Consider the following 15,533-nt stretch of genomic DNA (forward strand, 5'->3'; position numbering starts at 1 on the left):
AATGTTTTCTAACAAATGGCAAGCGCTTTAGAACAAACCTGGAAATTTACCAACTACTTTTACATTTAAAAAATAATAATCATTAGCCATGAATTCCAATCCTTTGAACTCTCTAACTTGGATCTTAAGACAGTCTTTGATATCTGCGGTATACTTATAGTTGTTTTATAGCACAAATACACAGATCTCTCTTTAAAAAAAATAACACAATGTTTAAATCTGAATATGTATCAGACATCATATTCCATTCTTCTTAATTATTGTGCGATGCTAGTTGTTTGGCCACTTGCTTTATACTACAATTATGCCGTTGGGATGATTCAGCAAGGAAAAAAAGATTATGAGGTATGAGTAGAGTGATATTTCTTTATTTTCACTGACATAGTTTGCTCAGCTATAGTTCTGGCAACTGACTAAACGTCATAACTTGGACAATTTGGCAGTACTAAATTCACAGTAGCTTCAAGGATATGCTGAAAACTGAGTATTTAGAATTTCTTGAATTTTATCATTATCACTATAGGGTCCCCATCCTGTAGACATGGGGAAATAGCCTCAAACTTCATGTCATCTGTTTCACAATAGTTGCTACTAAACAATGATTCAAGTAAAGTACTGAATTATTTTTCTATAACACTGTATTTTTCCTACAAAAACCTTAATGATAATAATTCAGATAGAGCTTCTTCATAACAACACTGCCAAGTAAATAGTCCAAGCATTATCTCAACTCTACCACTTCACAATTGTGCCATGTTGGACAAATCACTGAACCTTACCAGATCTCAGTCTCTTTACCTAAAAAATAAAACAGATTTGATTAGATGACCTACAAAGTCCTTCCAGCTTTAAATTTATGATCCTATTAGGAGCCTCATTTTCCAAATAAAGTTGTCAGAGAAATTAGAAGACGTTGCACTGGAAGCACAAACAGAGCTAAAGCCACAAGTCCCCAGATTGAAAATTCATTATTCTCATTTCAGCATGCTGCATTTAATCTTAAATATTTTAACTTTAAAATCACTGATCAATATGATTAGTATTATGCCCTACACAGAACTCTACTATCTACCTGTGACACATAGATCATGCTAGATCATGCACCAAGGAGTTCCCATGCCTTTTTTCCCAAAGTGCAAGATCATAAGTACTGTAAAAACTCAATGTGATATACTAGAAAGAGCACTAACCATGATAAAGGAATGTAAGGGAATATTAAGAATAATGAATATGAGGAATTCCAAGAAACATAGGAAGACATATGAACTGATGCAAGAGGAAGTAAGTGAAATCATGAAAATAATATATTCAGTGATTAAAATATTACAAACAAAAGAACAGTAAAATGAAACTAGATTTGGTGTAGCTGAAATAGGCAATCTTGTACCTACAGAAAGATGGATGCTAGAGAATCCCTCCTTTATTTGGTAAGGTGGAAGTTATGGATGCAGAACACTGCATTCATACACATATGTGGTCATCCTGTTGGATCTTGATTATTTTCATTTACTCAAGGCTAAAAAAGAAAAAAGAAGAATATGGCGATAATGTAGATATTATTTTTATTTTCTAAAAGGCATCAGGGAGAGGGTGGTGGTGGAGAGCTGTTAATGGTTTAGTGGACTTAAAGTGAGACCCAGAGACAGGAGGTCCTGAGTTCAAATATGCCATCAGACACTTCCTAGCTATGTGACCCTGGGCAAATGGCCTGATCCTTACCACTCTTCTGCCTTGGAACCAATACACAATACTGATTCTCATAAAGAAGGTAAGGATTTTTTTTAAAGGTATCAATAAACTCTAAAGAAAAAATAATTGAGCTTCAGAAAACATAGGGTCTCATCCTGGTTCTGGTATTAATTACCTCCTTGTTAATAAGACATCCCCTTGGGAAGTCATAATCTCTCTCTGGGTCTCAGATTCCTCACCTTTCAGCTCAAAGATTCAATAGTTTTATTTAAATTTAATAGGAACTATGGCTAGAATTTTAACATGTGGCTTTGAAAAGTTCATGAATTTATCACTGCCATCATTCCCTAGACACTATAATACCTAAACATCTTTACTCCTGAGGAAATGAACGACTATGCTTTTTTCCTTAATATGCCAAGAATATAGTCACGCTACAAGAAGCCTTATTCTTCTTTTAATATATCTAAGGTACCTCTGTCCATGTCTGCCTGCTCTCTCTAAATCTATAAAATGGGGGGTAGGAGGAGGAACAGGACTAAATGACCTCCAACATTTGTTACTGCTCTAAAGTTATCCTCATTTACAGATGAAAAAATCGAAGTTCATTTTCAGTGAACATCTTTGATGTTTTTATGAATAAATATATGAAAATGAATTTATTATGTTCTTAATAAGTGCCAAATGCCATTTTTAGCATAAGATGATATCAGTAATATACTACAACTTGCTTTGGTCCATTACATACCTTTCCATGATTCTTTGGGTTATTAATAAGAATTCCTCAAGGCTTACAGATTCTATGACTCATTGCTATCTAGTATCCCTGGCAAAATATCTAAATTACAAAGACGGGACTTTTGCAGCGAGTAGTAATAGTAGTTGTTGAGTAATATCCGACTCTTCATGACCTCATTTTGGATTTTCATAGCAGAGATACTGAAGAGGTTTACCATTTCCCTCTCTAGATCATTTCACAGATGAGGAAACTGAGGCAAGCATAGTTAAGGGACTTGCTTAGGGTCACACAGAGTAAATGTCTGAGGCCAGATTTGAACTCAGGAAGATGATTCTTTCTGACTCCAGACTTGACAGTCCCTCCACTACACCACCTAGCTGCCCAGCAAGTAGTATGGCATCAATGAAAACATCATTCTTCATTTCCTACCTTGTACTACTTAAGGACTTCCCCAATTGCTTCAACACACTCCCCAGAAAGTCCATCATTGGGAAACCCTCATCATCTTACAAGATCCAACCAGCCTTGGTACCCATACCTCACCCCTTCCCTCCCCTTTGACTGGAGAGTGGAGCCAATGCTGTAAAAAAAAAAAAGAGCTTTTAAAGAAAGAGCTCAACAGAGACACCTCATTTATGTGCTACTTTGGGACTTTTCTGACTTTTCCATCTTGCTTCTAGGTTGGTCACCTTCTTCCCCCACAGATTTATTTTAAATCTTTACCCTGGAATCTCCTTGAGGGCAGAGACTGTCCTTTGCTATATGTATATTTGAATCCCCAAAACTTAGGGCAGTGTCTGGCACATAGTAGGCCCTTAATAAATGCAATTAACTATTAACATCATGATTCCAAAATGCAATATATCCTTCTCTAGCTCAATTTTGGGCACAACTTGTCCATCTGAACTGTTTATTTAGGGCATTAGCTGTGTGACTCTGGGGAAGTCATTTAACCCTGTTTTCCTTACTTCCATCACCTATAAAACGAGCCAGAGAAGAAATGATAACTCCAGTATCTCTGCCAAAAAAAAAAAGAGGGGGGTCATAAAGGGTTAAATATGATTAAAACAACTGAACCATAACAGCATTGATTGACTAAAGGGGCTGACCACAGAGCTATGTTTTATCTTCTGGGAAGTAAGAATTTTTCAGCAATTATGTTTTTCTACTGTGATATGTAAGACCTATTTCTTTTGAATTACTTTGCAGTTTTCAAAGGATTAATGAAATTTGCATAGTCTTCTGCAAACAGGCACACTTGGAAAACAGATACAAGAAGGAAAAATCTAATCCTCTTCTCTAATTGCTCTTCAAATATTTCAAAACAATTATTACTTCCTCAGATAAGAGTCCTCCCTCCTCAATCTAAAGAGCCTCAATTCCTTCATTTGATCTGTATAGGCGATGGACTCCATGACCATCACTTTCCTGGTTCCCCTCCTCTGACTACTTTTCAGTTTATGAATAAATATCCTTCCTAAACCAGGGTAATGAGAACTCAACAAAATATTTCAGAGGTTTTACCCTGGGCATAATACTATGGAACTATCACTTTATTTTTATTTACAGAAACTAAGCCTCACTTAATGAAACCCAAGACTATAGAAGCTTTTCTGGTAGCTGTAGCATGTTGTTGAGCCACACTGAGCTTGTCATCCACTAAATTTCAACAAGTCTTTTCAGAAAAATAATTTCCTCCATCTGTATTTATGGAGTCAATTTGACAAATGCATGTGTGATTTTTTTTTACTTATTCCTGTTAAACATCTTATTATTAATGGATGGGTTATGATCAGAGAGATAGCTGAATAATTATTTTCCACATAAGCTGCCAATGTAAGAACCTCAAGAGAAGAAAATATGTACCACCTCTTCAGTCTCAAAACTAAATATATAAAATGACAGAAAAACAACCCAATGCAGGAGTCTTATGAAATAACATCAAAACAAGATTTACTTAAAACTTCTACTCATTGTCTCTCCCAGCACGCTTGGAGGGCTAGGTAGAGCCAGAATTAGCACTCTCACAAACTTTTGTTTACTAGTCTGATTACAAGCATCCTTACTCCTTACATTGATTCAATCCAACTCTCGCTCACTCATTCTCACACTCTCTCTTTCTCTCCCCAAAAAGAAGATGATATTAATTCAACCCAGTCACATAAAAGCAAAGAAAAAGCAACTTGGATGGTAGTAGAGGAGATTGGAGCTTTTAGAAGAGGAAAAGCCTTCTCCTCCCAAGGAGAAAGGGAGCTAGAGACCAATTTGGTTATCAGTTCATTCTCTATGAATTTACTTTGAGTAAGGAGGCAGCTGGACCATCACACTTCCCAACAAACGGGAATAAACCTGAAGATAACCATCCTCAAAGGTCTGTTTAGGTTAAAGGGTATTAAAAAGTAGAAACAGGAAGAAGTAATAAGATTAACAAGGGAATCTTGAAACAAGTTGCAATACACACCAGAAAAAGGCAGTAAGACAAAAAGTCTACAAGAAAGTCTAGGCAGAAGCTTAGCTATGAAGCAAATAAACAGTGAGATTCATGAAGAAAAAATGAGCAAAAAATGTAAAATAACATATTAAACAAGTATAATACTATGAAGGAAAATGAACACTAAATCCACAGTAATAAAGAAGATTTTGATGACAAAACAAGATGATCACAAAATATTCAGAAAGGCAAAGTGATGCAAAGTGAAGTGAGCAGAACTAGGAAATTTTATACACAGTAATAAGTTTATGATGATCAGCTGTGAATGACTTAATCAACAAGGTAAGGATTCAGGACAAGGATTCCAATGGACTCATGACACAAAAAAGGATATCCACCATCACTGGAGGAATTGATGGGCTCTGAATGCAGAGTAAAACAATTTTAATTTTATTTCCTTCATGAATTTGTCTCTAGTGTAAGCAGCATGTGTTTTGTTTCACAATGTGACGAACATGGGAAAATGTAGTGTATAATAAAATATGTACAGTCTTATATCATGTTACCCGCCTTCTTAAGGAGGAGAAGGGATGGGAGGGAGGAAGAGAACAAGAATTTTGAAATGCCAGCACTTCAATAATTGTATTAAAAATTGTATCGACATGTAATCTGGAAAAATAAACAGAAGAAAAAAGAAAAATAAAGATGATTTTGAAGAAATCATGGAATAAATAGCAAAGAATTCGAAAAGGGTTCAGAAATGAAATAAAACATTCAAAGAAGATATCCAATCAGAAATTAAATAAAAAGTAAGCATTGTCAAAGCAGAATTAATGAAAACAAACAAGAATAGACAACTTGAAAACTACTGCATTCTTTCCAAGCTTTATATCAGTTAACAATTTGGTAAGGAAAGCAGCGAGTCCCTGATAATATTACATAGTAAAAGAGCACAGACAGATTCCTTGGGCACTCCACTGAATACCTTCTCAGATGAAACTGAATTTTTTTTTTAATCCTTACCTTCCATCTTGAAGTCAATACTGTGTGTTGGCTCCAAGGCAGAAGAGTGATAAGGGCTAGGCAATGAGGGTTAAGTGACTTGCCCAGGGTCACACAGCTAGGAAGTATTTGAAGCCAGATTTGAACCTAAGACCTCCCATCTCTAGCCCTGGCTCTCCATCCACTGGGCCACCCAGCTGCCCCCTGAAACTGAAGTTTCACTAATTCTTCTTTGAATCTAGACAATTAAAATCCAATCCATTTAATCATATTATTCCATATCTTATATTAGCCCACATCTCTATATGTCCCCTAAAAAAAGCTATGCTATATACTTTATAAAATTTGGCTAAACATAGGCAAATTATATCTGTAGCATTCTTCAAATATATCAGTTTGGTAACTTTATCCCCCCAAAAAATTTTGGATAGCATATCTATTGACAGACTTTACTGAAAATATTTTTGTCTACTTAAGTCAAAAGTTTCCAAAAAGCAACAAGGATCTTGTATTTACTCTTTTTCTTTTATAAAAGTTCATTTTATTATTTTCCATTCCAGTGCTCTTTTTAACTTGATTTTCTTAGGAGTCTCTGCCATTTATCTATATAATGCCAGCTTCCTACAGAAGTAGAGTGCAAATATGACGATTCCATTATGATTACAAACAGAAACAGACAATTGTTAAAATATCATTAGATCTGTTCCATTTCGTATCTATTTGTTGCCCTCAATCCAGTTTAATCTAGAAATTCTTGCTAAATAGCTTGGCTTGGCTGGAGGTCACACCAACCTATCCTATGATTTATTTCTCTTCAACTGCTTTTTGTTGTTTTGTGAAGTGATACGGACCATAATATTCTTTGCACTTCCTCTGTGTATTTTGCAACAAAGTTTGTCTGGTCTCCCCTGTTTATAGGGGACTGCCTACGACTATGCTACCATGACTACCATGGCCGTGCTAATCTCTTTTTTTTAATAAGGAGATTAATGAGCTTTGCTGGCTAAAGATTCTGAGATATTTTCACTTGCTTTGTGTTGGCAACTCTTGCATTATTTAAACCTCTCTAGGTAGGACTGGATCAGGAAAAGGAAAAAGAAGTGGTCATTAAATTTAGTCTCAACTTTCCTAATTAATCCATTTAAAAGTAGGATCCTATAGGCAGGACAGCAGAGAGGATAGGACACTGCAAGGGCCGAGAATTCTTGGTTCAACTCCTGCCTCTGGCACATACTACTTAGGTGACTAGTGGGTAGGCTCCCTTTGCCCCAGGCTAGTCACAAGACTAATTACATATGAACTCAGTAAAGTAAGTGGCTTAGGGAAGGGAACAGCTATGTTAATAGTTCAACTCTCTGATCCCAGTCCCACTGCCAAGATGAAAACCTCATCAGGTTCGCCATCTAGAATAGCCACGTAAGGCAAATGCCCCAAGGAGGGCTGAAGGAGATCTCAATCATTGCTTAATATGCTTAAAATGAATTTGTTTAATTAAATTACTTTTCAACTAACAACTGAGATCTAGTCAAAAAAAGAAATAATAATTTTGATATAGGAAGGAGAGAGGTAATTCTGAAGCACAGATGATTAATATGTGTAAAATGAATTTATTTAATCAAATTACTTTTCAACTAACAACTATAATAGGAATTTGGATTTAGTATAGAAATGTATATACTAAATCCAAATTCCTATTACACAACTGAGATCCAATCAAAAAAGAAATGGTCATTTCTATATATGACAGGGAATGGGAAAGAGAGAAGTGACTCTGAAGCATAGGCACTGGGTAGAGTATGGGTAGAGAGAAAAGGTAAGCCTTCACTGGACACCACAGTGGGAGAACTTTAAGACCATCACAATGCAGCATGAGGTCACTGTCTTCTCCAGAAATATAGATGAATGACGGAGAAAACAATGGTCCTCAAATAAAGGTTAACCCCTAGTATCCAAGACCTGTTCCATCGCCATCACTCACATCATTCCCTATTCCTAAAAGGCTCTTACCCTAGAATCACCTATTAAAACAGCCTTCAAAGTCAAGTACTCTTACAGCCTTTTCCATTCTGAAGCTTTCTGTGCCTCAGTTTTCTCATGTGCAAAATGCAAGAGATTGGACTAGATGGTTTCTAAAATCCCTTAGAGCTCTAAATGTATGATCCTATGATTTTTCCTTCTTCAAACCTTATATTTTACCTTCTACTTCAAATATATCCTATTATTCATCACAGTTATTATATGCTTGTATATATCAAATCCCCTCGACTAGACCCAAGTTCTGTTAAGACTGTGGTCTGCTTCACTTCCGATCTCCCCCAGTACCTACTACCCTTCTTTCTACAAAGTAGACATGATAAACATACAGGAACTGAATTAGATGGACAACAATGGCATATTGCTTGCTATGTAAATTTACTTCTAAAAACCCCCACAAATTCCTTCCTAAGAAAAAAGTCCTACTCATGTTGGGATGGCAAGGCTGGAGAATGAGGGAAGGGAGGGTCAACTACTTTTCAACTACTGTTCCCAGAAAAAACTGTCATTTGCTCCATTCCACACCCTGTTATATTCTACTCACCTTTAATTCCCTCCCTCTTCTTCTCTACCTACCCAATAGATTTCATCCATCCTTCTTAAACTCTTTCCTATGAATTACTAAAGCATTTACAGACTAAATCCAAATTGTTCATGTAATTAATTTAGTGAGTAATCATTTATTTACCACATGACATTTCTTCATTGTCACCTTTTAAACACTAGTTCTCTCTTCTCATTTAACCTTCCAAATGTCCCAATGATACTGTAAATTCCTTGTGAGCAAAAACTTTCTTCTACTTTATTTGTAGCTCATAGTGGATCTTCTTTGTATAGAACTAAGTGGTAGATGGGTGGCTCAGTGGATTGAGAGAGAAGCCCAGAGATGGGAGGTCATAGGTTCAAATCTGGACTCTGATACTTCTTTGCTGTGTGACCCTGAGCAAGTCACTTACCCCCATTGCCTAGCCCTTACCACTCTTCTGCCTTGGAATCAAAACACAGTATTGATTGTAAGATGAAAGGTAAGGTTTAAAATAATTAAAATTTTAAAATATTATAAATAGTTAATGTTTTCATTTTTGATGTTAATTTGAAACTCCTACCTGCAGTAAATAAAAAATAGACCTCTGCTCCTCAAGCCCCCAAGTCCTCATCTTGATCAGACCAGAGAAGCTTTCCTTCCTTCCTTCCTTCCTTCTTTCCTTTTCTATTCCTCATCTGGACATGGAACTCTATGATAAACTGGACAGAATCCTGGAGATTGAAAAAGATATGTGCAACTAACCAAAGGGATGACAGGGGTAATTGAGGGTGTATGCAATTTATATAGAGTGTTGAAGGTATGTGTCTAATGTAAGAATGAAGAGAGAATAAGGGTGGATCATTCCCTGTTTGCCTTAGTTTCCTCAACAGTCAAATGAGGATAATAAAGAATACCTACCCAACTCGTAGGTGAGGATTCTTGAGAGGATCAAATAAGATATTTTCCTTCATTCGGAATGTTAGCACTGAATTATTTTACATAGAGTCTATTGTAGTTTTTAATGTACTCGACAAGGAATCTTTTCTGCAAGTTTCCTTGAGAAAGATCTCATTTCCAAGATATATACTGAACTGATTCAGATTTATAACAATAAGAATTACCAGATTTAAAAATGGTTAAAGAAATAAATAGACAGTTCTCATAAGAAGTAATCATATTAACTATAAAGAAATTTAAAAATATCCTAAAGCATCAATAATTAGAGAAATACAAATTTTTAAAACTCTGAGGTTCTAATTCACACTAATCAGATTGGTGACACTGAGAAAAAGAGCAAATTATCAAATGATGACTTGACTAGGGTAAATAGAAACATTGATATGCTGCTGGTATAGAGCTATTCTGTAAAGCCATTTGTAACTCTCCTCCAAAATTATTAAATTGTACATGGCTTTTGACCCAGAAATACTGCTACCAGGTATATACCTGAAAGTGATCAAAGAAATAAGAAAAAGTTCTATATGTACAAAATTGTTCTTTTTGTAGTGGCTAAAAACTATAAGCTAAGTGGATCCTGTCAACTGGAGAATTAAAGAACAAAATATGGTATGTGAATATAATGGAATATTTGTTTGCTATAAAAAAAAGGTGAAAGAAAAAGTTTCAGAACTTGGGAAGACATATGAATTGAAGAGGGCCCAACAAACTACTTATATATACTATAGCAAAAATTATGAAAAAGGAAAAATAATTAAAAGATTTAAGAACTCTGAACAATTAAAAATCAACCAAGATTTCACATAACTGATATATATATGTAGGTAGGTAGGTAGGTAGGTAGGTAGGTAGGTATGCTACCCACCTCCTGGCAGAGTTGATGGATTCAATAGGTATACATCTTTTTTAAACCCTCACCTTCCATCTTAGAACCAATACTGTGTATTGGTTCCAAGGCAGAAGAGTGGTAAGGGAATGGGGATTAAGTAGCTTGCCCCAGGTCACTCAGCTAAAAAGTGTCTGAGCCCAGATTTGAACTTAGGTTCTCCCATGTCTGAGCCTGACTCTCAATCCACTGAGCCACCTAACTGCCCCTCTCCCAAGAGGTACACATTTTTGGATATGTCCAGTCTGGGAATTTGTTTTGTTCTACTATATATTTTGTTGCAAATATTCCACTACATCATGTTGGGTATCAGCCTCTAAAATTATATGATCCTATTATTCCAAGAGTAAATGATACTTCACTAGGCACTGTAGGTCTGTATTCTAATTAAATCAACAATTTATATTTTATATTCTCACCTATAGAGTCTTAGATTTAATGCTGGGACATCGGGATAGATTGGTATTCTAAGAAAAATAATTATATGAAGAAAAGCTAAGATTTTAATACAAACCATCTTATTCAAAATCGATTCTTCCATACCCCATATAATCTAGGATAGTTGGATGCAGATAATAGATATTTAAATAAGTTATCAATTATGTTTATGATTTCGTTCTCTGACTTGCTGATATCATTTATAGAATTCATTTTATGTTTTCTTCTACCCATATTATTAGATTTCTTGGAATGCCTTAAAAATCCTAGAAGATATGCCCATGTAAAAAATTTTTTCACTTTCATTTTGTTTCAAGATGTTGATGACATCAGAGTGATGAAAGTTTTTGCTGAGTAAGTGGCAATTCCAAGATAACTTATGGGCTTTTTAATGGGTTTTCACCCTTTTAGAAATCACACATCGGTGAGTATCTCTAAATTAAAACTGAAAATTTTAGAGAGTAAGAAAATAAATGTTTTTGCCTTCTTCCAACCAATATCTTATTTGGGCTGTAATCAGGATTTATAAACTACTTCTGTTCAAGAATAAGAATTTATCTTACTGGTCAGTTCAAAGAGGCTGATCAACACTACTAAAACATTTGTTTGCCATCTAAAACTTGTCATAATTTAGCCACTTTGGATTTTTCCAAATTACATTCTACTCCTTCTCTCCCTTCTGTACTGTCTCCATACACACACAGTGCTATTCTCTCTAAAGTTCTCCATCTATTCTGTTTCTATCTCAGATGTTCAAATTTATATGTGGATATATGTGTCTACACATAGAAAGTATAAACACATATGCACACACATCTATATACACAAGGAGAATCTTAGAGATTAGAATATAAGCCTCTTGTGAGAAAACTATTTTTCCTTTGGGAGATAGGAAGAGGCAGGCCAGGGCCTGGCATTTCAGTGCTTAATAAAAGTTTGTTGATTGACTGAATAGGCAAAATTTATGCCCTCTGCTCTATCTGATAAACAACTAGCCATGATGCTGATTTAATTCTAAGGAAAAGAAAGTAACACAAGATGAAGTTGGCAATATTTCACAACTATTAGGCACATGTTCCCGAGATCATCTTTTTGTAATTGTTATTTTTACAATAATCTCTACAATATGGCTTTCTCATTTTTCTTTAGGGAGTGGAGAAGTGACAATAGCATGGAGGAAAGAGAGGACTTTAGATACTTGTAGATCTCTTTTATTCACTCAATTCTAAATGTACTGATTTTAGAATTAATATAGCTTCAAATTGATTCCAATAGTTTTTATCACTGATTATTAATTTGGAAATTTCTAAAGAGGAAAAATTTTATCCCTGTAACTATCAGAGAATCAACCCATTAAGATTTAATTAGAATAGGCAAGGTACTTTTTTTTGAGATTCTTAAATGATTTTATCTTCAGAGAGGACAGAACCCATCCTACTCAGTGTTTACAGAAATCTCTTTGAATAGAAAGGCATTTTGAACTGTAGACCCATCATAAATGGTTCTCTGACCATGTAGTTTTGTAACTTATCTTGGCTTTAGTTGAGTTAGTGTTTAGGATACTGAACAAAAGCAAGCTGGCTGACAATCAAGATATGGGTGAAATGGATGAAAATATAATGGAAATGCAAAATGGTGTGGAAATTGGAAGGTACAGGTTTGTTTTGTTTTATGAAACAGATGTGTTCCTGGACACTGTCTACAAAGGGAATTTCTATACAGTGAATATTATTTTCCCACTAACTATTGCTCTGAATGGGATGGAGGTGGAGAGGAAGCCATTAGAAATAATAAAACCATAGGTAAGACTACAGCAAATCTTTTTAAAAGTACAGGTTTAAAGGAAAAACAATTTTCTCTTAAAATCAATAGTGCTCAGAATAAGTTGTAAAATTTGAATGGAAAGTGGGTTATTTCTGTTTCACACAATAGCTTAAAGGTCTAAAAGAAAAATTAATAATTAACTGAAGAGAACAAACTGGACTGAAAAGTCACTGAGCCTCTATCAAATCCCATCCTCAGTTTTCTATCAGAGAACACTAGATCCTCTCTGCTTGCACAGTTCTTTCCCCAGGGTTCACTGAGTTCTCCTAGATCTGCAATTATTTCTACTGGCTCAAGCATAAACTACATCTATCAAACCTATTATTTAAAAGAGAGAAAGATATCTCTTCTCTCAAAAACTGCTTCTTCTATCTCTGTCATATTGGACTACTAACTTCAAAGTCAAATTCCTGCATCATGAAGTCTTAGTCACCAATTTGTTCACAGTAAAAGTCAAGTTAATTATTTTATCATCCAAAGGCATGTCTTACTTTGGAAAGAAATTTGAAAACTATAAAGCACTATGTAAATTGTTTCTATAAGACAATGCATATAGGTAAACAATATTTTAGGTCCAAATAATATCATCAGAACACAAAAACCTTTGAAAAATAGTCTTCACTATTTTAAAGAGTTTCTACCCTCTCAATATCCAGAATAAATTGAAAAACTTCTATTTTCCACATTTCAACTTCATAGGAGAGAAAAAAAGTATTTATTAAATGTAATATCCTATCTTTGCATTACTATTAGATGCTCCTGATGCCAGATTAATCTTTCCAAAGGACAGTCCTCTGATTACATTATACCACTCCTCCCCCCAATAAGAAAATCTTCAGTGGCTCCCTATGGACTAATAAATAAATTCCAAACTTTTGGCCTGACATTCAAGGAGTAGTACTCAAGTCCAATCACATCCTGGTTCCAATTTCATTTTCAAGTTCTATCTTACATTACTTTATTTCCCTTGACAAATTTTCTGACTCTTCCACCTTTGTATCTTTCCTTACTTATGTTATTCCCAATGTCTCATTTCTGACAGTAGAAATTCTCCAATTCTTCAACCCATTTTCCTCATCTGTAAAATAAAATAAATCTATTATCTCAGGACCCTAAAACAAAGAGATTCTCCAATCTCTGAGGTCAAAGGGATTCTACATTTCTGTGAATTTTCTAATAATTTTCTTGCTAATGCTTGTTGATTTTCTGACTCGTATTCTATTTATCTGGGCACATGCCTTTTCTCCTTCCTAGATTATAAACTCCTTGAGGATGGAGATCATATTTTATTCATCTTTTGTTACCCTACTCAGTATCTTTAGCACCAAGCTCAGTCTGGTAGAGGCTCAATATGTATTTGAAAAATTGTGCTGTATTGGTCACACAGAATAAAAGCATTGTTCTTAACTGTCCTTCTCAGAAACATGCCTTTTAAAGTTGACATGATAGTAATAATAGATTTGCAATTAATTCTAGTACATTTGGAAACATTATCCTAACTTATAATTTCTTTAACCTAGATAAATACACAACATATACAAGTATATAGACATATACACATATGTATGTATGTATATGGGAGCATATTTCTTAGAATTCATATTTTATAATTAAAGCTTAAATTCCCAACATTAAGAGTTATGAAGTGACAAACATCCATTGCTAATGAGAAAGGATGTCATTAGATGTTCTCCTGCAGATGCTTGCTCTTTCATTGTTATTGTTTTGCTTGTATAATTCAATTCAGCATTCATTGATTAAGCACCTTTTATGTACAAAGCAACATGTGAGGTGAAAAAAATACAAAGATAAGAAATAAAACAGACCCTGTCCTGAACAGACTTATAGTCTACTGCGGGTGGGGAAGATATAATATGTACACAGGTATAAGATAATTTGAGGAAAGGAAATAGTGTTCACCAATGAGCACTTATAAATGTCTAGTATATGCCAAGAAAGACTTCAGTTAGGAACTGAAACTTGAGCTTAGCAGTTATCAGATGCATAGATGTAGATGAGGATAAGGTACACTTTAGGCACAGGAGACAGACAATGAAAAGTATAGAGTTAAGAGATGACTGAGTTAACAGGCTGATGGTTGGAATAATAGGGCATAAAGAGGGTCTAATGTGAGTTAATTCTGAAAAAGTAGGTGGGAGGCAGTTTACAAAGGGCTTTAAATGAGAAGCCAAGGAGTTTGGAATCTAATGGATAGTCAAGTGTGAGTCAATGAAAAACATGTTCAGTTCTGAATATGTGGATTATTTGGTAACTGTGGAGAGTCAGAATTTTAGCAGCATGATTTCACAGAAGCAGGAATTAGGTGACTACTTGTAACAGTGAAGACCAGACGTAATAAGTGTATGAACCAAGGTATTGGCCATACAAACCCAGAGAATAATGCAAGAGATTTTTAAACGTGGAATTAATAATGCTTGGCAACAGACTGAATATAGGTACTAAGAAAGAGAGAAGAATAAAAGATAACAATCTGAGTGACTATAACATTGGTGGTGCCTTCAACAGAAAGGTCAAGAAGGTTTGGAAGACAAATGAGTTCAGGAACAAAGATGATGAGCTTCATTTTGAACATGTTAAGATTGAGAATTACTATGATAAATTATAAAACCAAAAGCTATTTTCTACTATGTTTTCAAGAGGTATGAACAGTTTTCAAAATAAGAACTGTGATGACCATATAAAAGACAGCTCCAAATCACTAGTTGCAAAATAAATACATATCAAAAGAGTCCTGAGGTTTCATCTCACACGGAGAAAATTGACAGGGATGACAAAAATAAGGGCATAGTCAATGTAGATGAGTTTGAAAAGAAAGGCATAATATTACATAGTGGTTGGAATGAATTAGTATAAGAATTTTGAATTTTGAAAATAAAATGGCTAAAATGTTCATATGCTTTGATCTTGGGATTCTATTGCTAAATATATGAACCTGGACATGTCTTTTAAAGTTGACATATGCTAGTAATAATAGATTTGTAATAAA

At 34.8% G+C, this 15,533-nt stretch overlaps 1 protein-coding gene and 1 pseudogene across 16 annotated transcripts in view; both read right to left on the bottom strand.

Moving 5' to 3' along the window:
- Positions 1 to 15,533, bottom strand: part of KLF12 (KLF transcription factor 12) — a 564,503-nt gene that overhangs the window by 533,746 nt on the left and 15,224 nt on the right. For 2 of the 16 annotated variants that reach the window (XM_056807732.1, XM_056807740.1), the window contains exon 1: positions 1,392 to 7,459. The exons of 12 other annotated variants lie outside the window; for them this stretch is intronic. The gene's annotated coding sequence lies outside the window, so the exon portion shown is untranslated. Of the gene's footprint in view, positions 1 to 1,391; positions 7,463 to 15,533 lie in introns of those variants that run through there. 2 more of the 16 variants (XM_056807731.1, XM_056807729.1) reach the window with 2 other exon arrangements.
- The window catches only part of LOC130455959 (uncharacterized), a 93,366-nt pseudogene that overhangs the window by 64,913 nt on the left and 12,920 nt on the right, over positions 1 to 15,533 (bottom strand).

Source organism: Monodelphis domestica, chromosome 8 (assembly GCF_027887165.1).
Source record: "Monodelphis domestica isolate mMonDom1 chromosome 8, mMonDom1.pri, whole genome shotgun sequence".
Lineage (NCBI taxonomy): Eukaryota > Metazoa > Chordata > Mammalia > Didelphimorphia > Didelphidae > Monodelphis > Monodelphis domestica.